Raw genomic sequence first — 7,075 nt, 5'->3', positions numbered from 1 at the left:
TATATATATATATATATATTATATATATATATATGTGTGTGTGTGTGTAAACTGAGAGAATAAATGAATATGATTAAAATGAGTCTAATATCGAAATCCACGTAATGAGAGACCTCCGTTTCAATGAGCATTTCCAGAGCTCACACAGAAATATATAAAAATTCTCCAAATTTGTTTTATGGTCGAAATTTTCAAACTGTGAGGAATTTCTTCCCCCGCATAAAATATATAATTTATTCCGACATATTGGGAATCGCTTGGAATATCATCGGGGAATAATTAAATAATCATTATTACTGGCTATGTCATGATGGAAAACCCTGGAAATATTTATATTATATGCCTTTCTTGCCCTTAATGGCGTGTGAGGTGAGTGATAATTTCGTGTATGCATGTACATATATATATACATACATACATATATACACACATGCAACCACACACACACACATAAACGAATGAAAACCTGACCTAAGGTAAAGTTAGCATAAATGTTGATGAAGTTACTTCGTGTCTTTTATTGAACTAACGCAGTCAGGGGAGTCAGAGCAAAACAGATATATATATATATATATATATATATATATATATATATATATATATATATATATATATATATATATATACATATATTTTAAATTCCATTATTTAATTCTAATACCTTGGAATCACGATGTCTTTGTATCGTCATCGTCGTATGTCTATTCAAAATTACTTAGGTTAAAACAAAATTGTGAAATATAGAATATTTTGGCGTTCAGTTGGTCAAGCCATACATGTGCGTGTGTGTGTGTGTGTGTGTGTCTGTGTGTGTGCGGTTTGGGAAGGGGGTGGGGCCTTCAAAATGTTTGATTTAAAAAAATTTTTGCTCAGATTTCCTTTAGACTAAATAATCCCACTCCAGAATTTTCCGGATTTATAAGTCTAGTTTGAGGGCAAATTCAATTGCAGAAACGAAGCCCAATAACTTCTTGCTTATGGAGGCCGAGGGACCTGTTTGTATACTCCTCTTACATTCCACAAATTTCAATAAATGCTCCTGAATAAATTTATGTAAATAATGTTACCTGCGTTCGTTTGTGGCAAAGAGATTTGTAAAGCCTGAGAAGAGAACACGTTTTGACATCGTAATGGTGCTCTCTCTCTCTCTCTCTCTCTCTCTCTCTCTCTCTTGCTCGATATATTTATATCCTTTTTTCGTCTTTTCAATCATTTTTTGGGAACATTTTTGTTAATTTCATGGTAATAAGATGTATATGCCTCCTTGTTTTTTCAAAATGTATTGTTTTCTGGATGAATCATCTGTTGACCACGTGTGTGATCCTCCAAGGTGTGGCTGCCTAAAAATCGCTAATCTTGCCCTCGGGCGTTTCCTCGTTTCTGTAGAGTGAAATCGACCTTAATGCTAATCTTGTAATGTCAGTTTGGATATTAAGCCTACTTTTACTATGTTTTTCCTCTGTATGATCAGTTGTGCCTTAGTAAAGGGTAGTGCTAGACCGAAAGTTCTTGGCTATCTCGCTTTTCAATTTTCCTTCGTGGCAAAAACCTTTATATATATACATTCATATATATATATCTATATATATATATATATATATATATATATATATACGTATATATATTGGTGTTGTGGATTTGGGGGATCTTAAAATAAATGAACTACTAATTAATTAGTCCCACATGTATATAGTTATTATTCTCTCTCTCTCTCTCTCTCTCTCTCCTCTCTCTCTCTCTCTCTCTCTCTCTCTGAGCGAAGTAGATTAGCGTAGAAGGAAAGTTCTTATCGTGGAAGTTGAGCTGTCATTATAAATCTCAAGTAAGAAAACAGCCAACAACATATATATGATTCTTAGTCATGCTGAAAAAAGTATCATGTTTTACTTAGGACAACGAATTTTCCTCTCTCTCTCTCTCTCTCTCTCTCTCTCGCTCCCTCCCCCTTCCGTCCTCACTCACTCTCTGGTGTTACTAATGTCGTATAATATCCTTCAAAATGGTAAGAGGATTACGAGACACTAAAGATTCTCGTAAGTTTTCAGATCGATTTAAAAAACAAAGGTTTAGTTAGGATATCAAAGGCATTAAAACTGTCTATATTACACACTATATAACGATAGTCACAGTTATATATATATATATATATATATATATATATATATATATATATATATATATATATATATATATATATATATATACGGTGTGAGTGAGTGTCCCAGTTAATCAAAACAATAACGATTCACAGCAACAAAACAATAAAAAAGTAATAAAAAAAGGTTAATAAGATACAGTAAAATAACTGGGTAGTTTACAGATCCACAGACAGATCCTACACTTCCAAAACCATTACCCCAAATAACAAAATGCATAGAATAAAAGTTATCCAGAATTCCAAAATATGCCCGAAAAGTCACTTATCCGACCAATTTTCACCGATATTTCCCGTGAAACGTAAATTTTTGTAAGTACCCACTTGATGTGAAGGCTGACACGGTGGTCGAAGCTCCCGTAGTTCTTGAGTTGGCCGTGGACAGGCGCTGTACATCGGCCCGCCCCCAACGAGGGAATTTTGAATCAAACCAATCCTGTATCAGGTTGAGACACTCTGTAGTGATATCAATTGTAATTTATACCGAAATAGATTTAAATAAATGGCGAATCTATCTGCATATGCAAATACCAAACTTCGAAAGCAAAATACAAGATTTGGGTTGTTATCATGACTAAACTCTTTCGGTAGGTTTTGTTATCTTGCCAAAAAATGTATATATATGGCCTAATTCTCGGGAATATGAGGGTTATATTTTGCATAGATCTCGCAAATGGCTGCTGGATTACCATATATTCCAAATAACCTACCAGAACGGAATGAACAGCTGTACTTAATAAAAAAAACACTTGGGTAAATCTGACGTTATTTTATCCCCTAAGTTTTTTCCGTCTAATTTATATCTTTGGTGGTTTTGTTTAACTGTTGTCTTTATCATCTACAATTTGGTTCATTCCGGGGGAGAGAGAGAGAGAGAGAGAGAGAGAGAGAGAGAGAGATAGAGAGAGAGAGAGAGAGAGAGAGAGGGTGGGGGATGGTATAATTCATTAAATACTAGTTTAAATTGCCTTCAAATCGTTTTATATGTTTTCATTTCTTAGTCGTTTCCTGACGGAGATATCTGACCTGAGGATGAAAACCATCTTTGATCTCTCTCCTGTGAAAGATTCTGTAAACAGGATGTCTTACGATTCACTCTGTTATGTTTCTTAAAAGACGTCTAAATTCAGGGTGATGAAAGTTAGAAATAGTCTGGAGAGCCTTTTATGCACAATTCATATTATAACATTCTTGAAAGTGTAAATTAGTGACCTTGATGGTCAAGTCTAAATGAAGATTCCAATCGTGTGTGTGTGTGGTGTGTGTTTTCCCTTAAGAAGAGCGAAAGTTTTCTAGTATGAAAGAGGACACCTCTGGGCTTTCCTCCTCCTGCACATTCCAGCAGATTCCTTCCTCTGTGGCTCTTTCTGTCTTTCTTTGAAGATATCCATTGCTGCGAAATATGAACTCAATATATCAAGATATATCGGCCATTTCCAAACCTCACGAGGGTGAAAGGAGAATAAAGATACAATATTATTCATTATAGATGAAGTGAACAGGATAGTTTCTCTCTCTCTCTCTCTCTCTCTCTCTCTCTCTCTCTCTCTCTCTTTCTTTCTTTCTTAATAGATAGATAGATAGATAGATAGATAGATAGATAGATAGATAGGTACATAAATAGATAGATTGCAAATGAACTTCGTAAAATTTGAGAAAGGTCTTCACGATGTCTAAGTGGAACGTAACTTCAAGGTCAGTGGTAAATACCACTGATGGATTACACTGTTATTTTACCATGTTAATCGTAATTACCGATGACATTTTAAAGGTTAAATGAGCAAATTACCTTCATTAGCCATTAAGTAATTCCCTTCTCCTTCTCCTGATATAAATGTTAACGTTAATTAGTCAATCAGCAACCCATAATCTGTTAATAACTTCTTAGTGACATGAACTATTATTATGTTTCCACTTATTCCCTAATGGATAAACTTGACGCCTTGAAGTAACTCAATATTATTCTCATGTAAATATTCAAGAGTGACTTGTTCTTAATTGCTAAACATAAAGGATGAAATGATATTTAATATTTTCCTACAATGTATATTACCACTACCATTTCCCTCGGTCCCATAAATCCCCTCATGGAACGTCCCATTTCCCGTCAGCCTCCTTCCGGTTCAGTCCAAAGTGAAACTGAATCTATTTTGGTTATAAGTCGAAGAAAGGAATTCTGGTCGATGCTGCGTCAGAAATACCCGGGAGCTGCCATCACAAATAGGTGGAAATATATTCATGCAATTTAAATGTAATTCAAATATCGTTGGAAAGGAAAGGTAATTCATTACTCAGGAAAAATATCGCGGTCATATTTCCGCCATTGACACAGAATCCCTGAAGACAGACATAAGGGTCAGGGCGGAGCTGAGGTAAGAACCTAGGTAGGGGTCAAGGCAAAGGTGAGGGCATGGGTAAGGGTAGGGTGAGGGGCAAGGTCAAGGTAAAAGCAAGGGCAAGGATGAGGGCAGAAGGGAGGGGACCGAAGGACACCCATCCATCCAGTCTCCCTCCTTCGAAGTGACATTCACACCTCGTTCGACAAAGTTGCTCTCTCTCTCTCTCTCTCTCTCTCTCTCTCTCTCTCTCTCTCTCTCTCTCTCTCTCAACTGTTTCATTGTGACCGTCTCCTTATGTTCAAGGCTGTGCTTAGTGTATGTTTGTGTGTTTGTGAATCATTACAATAAAAATAATATTTTCAATTATATACATTCGTCCTTTGTTGCTCAAATGATAATAACAGTTAACATTCTTTTATCAGAATTGATTTATATACCATTGTAATCATGTCATCACATTCGATTTCGTATTGAATTAGAGTCAATTCAAATACTGAAAGTTTCACTCAACCACTACACAAAAAACGGAACGCCAATCGTGAAATATTAAGTCATTCATAAAAATATTACTCATTCATATAAAAGGCGAGTGGTACTGAATTCAATGACAATTGGCTTTCACAAACTATTTCGTTCTGATGAAGCGATATTTTGCCTCATTCTGGGAATATAAACAAAATATATATACATAAATAAATCAGTTCTCAACGAAATCCTAATCTAGTGACAGATAGACCTTGGTCACTGTGATTTGCATATAATATTAAATACATTTGTACATCAATTCTGATCAAATAATCATAACCAATGCAAACATTTCAATACAAAGGCTCAGTGGACTAAGGCTTAAATATATTACCCAGTATTTTGATCGGTTTCTGAAATACTTATTAAATGTTTTCTCTTTTTGCAAGTCTTTATCAGGGATGTTTTTTTTTCACTCGTTTAACAAAACCATTACTCCTGTTTCTGTTTCAAATTTTTTCAATTGAAATAATTTTGAATACATAAAAGCTTGGGTTCTGGAAATATTATACGATCAAAATAATAATTGTTACTAAAGGTATTAGAATTAAATATCAATTTTGATATGTATATATATATATATATATATATATATATATATATATATATATATATATATATATATAATATATATTTAATATTATATATATGATATTCCAAGCGATTCCCAATCATCGGAATAATTTATTTATTTTATGCGAGAGAAGAAATTCCTCAGTTTGAAAATCATTTCGACCAGAACAAAATTAGGGGAATTTTTACATAAATCTGTGTGAGTACTGGAAATTCTAATCTCGTTTTAATCACATTCATTTATTGTCCTCAATCTATATCTATATATAGGTTATATAAAATGTAAAAAAATTAAAAAAGAAATATTATTATATAATATAGATATTAATATATGTATACCATTATATATGTGGGTGTTATATATAATATTATATAGATATTACTAGATATATAGAGATATATATATATACAATATATATATAAAATATATCCACAATCCTAAATTGTCCATTTGCCCTCAGAATGTTACTCTCACCCTTCCAGCAGCAGCTTATACCTTTATTTATGGATTTATCACGTTCCAAACTTTCGTGATTTAGTTATATTATACACACACACACACACACACACACACACACACACACACACACACACATATATATATATATATATATATATATATATATATATATACATATATATATATATATATATATATATATATATATATATATATATATACTATATATATAGATATTTATATGTAGATAGTTTTTTATATATGTACGTATGTATTAAAAATTTTCGTAGATATATTGTTTCGGAGAAAGGCTTCACAAACAAAATTCCCCGTACCGCAAGAACACAGAATTGACTTGTCACGGGTTATGCCCGCTCACACTGGGGCAAATTTACTCTCTAATTACCGAGCAATAATTACCATTTTACCGACACTTGCGGTAATGTTCGATAATGATGCAGATTAGTGTGATGGCCACTAATTCCCTGATTCTCTGCCTAAAGTTTGGAGTGTATCGAACGACTGGGAAATGCGAACATTTCTATAAATTACGTTCCGTTATTCTCTGTTATTTATTTATTTCTTGTTTTTTTTTTTTTTTTTTTTTTTTTTTTTTTTTTTTGCTTTGGCTGAAAATAAACGTGACAACTGGGAAATGGAAAAACTGTTCCTTTTATTCGTTTGATTTATGAATTAGACTGAAATAAAAGTTAATATAATAGGTGGTTCCATTGGATAAATCATTGAATATTTTCACTGACAAACATTTAGCCGATTGTAGGAAGTATTGCTTCATGCTATGAATCAAAAATAATTTTGTGGGATGTCGTCAAAGTACAAAACACTTGTAAATATCTAAACTATCTACGTATACTCAATCATGACGGACTCTGGTCGAGCATGCAAGTCTTCAGTTATGTCAACAGGACGTGAAAAATGGCACAGATTGTTTAGTTCAATGTTCGGTACAACGACGCTTTATGTTATTTCAGAAAATGGGTATCTTTGAAGGTTTCAGCGTTG

The sequence above is a fragment of the Macrobrachium nipponense genome, chromosome 34 (assembly GCF_015104395.2).
Source record: "Macrobrachium nipponense isolate FS-2020 chromosome 34, ASM1510439v2, whole genome shotgun sequence".
Lineage (NCBI taxonomy): Eukaryota > Metazoa > Arthropoda > Malacostraca > Decapoda > Palaemonidae > Macrobrachium > Macrobrachium nipponense.
The sequence above is the reverse complement of the archived record's forward strand: the minus strand, read 5'-3'. Positions refer to the sequence as shown.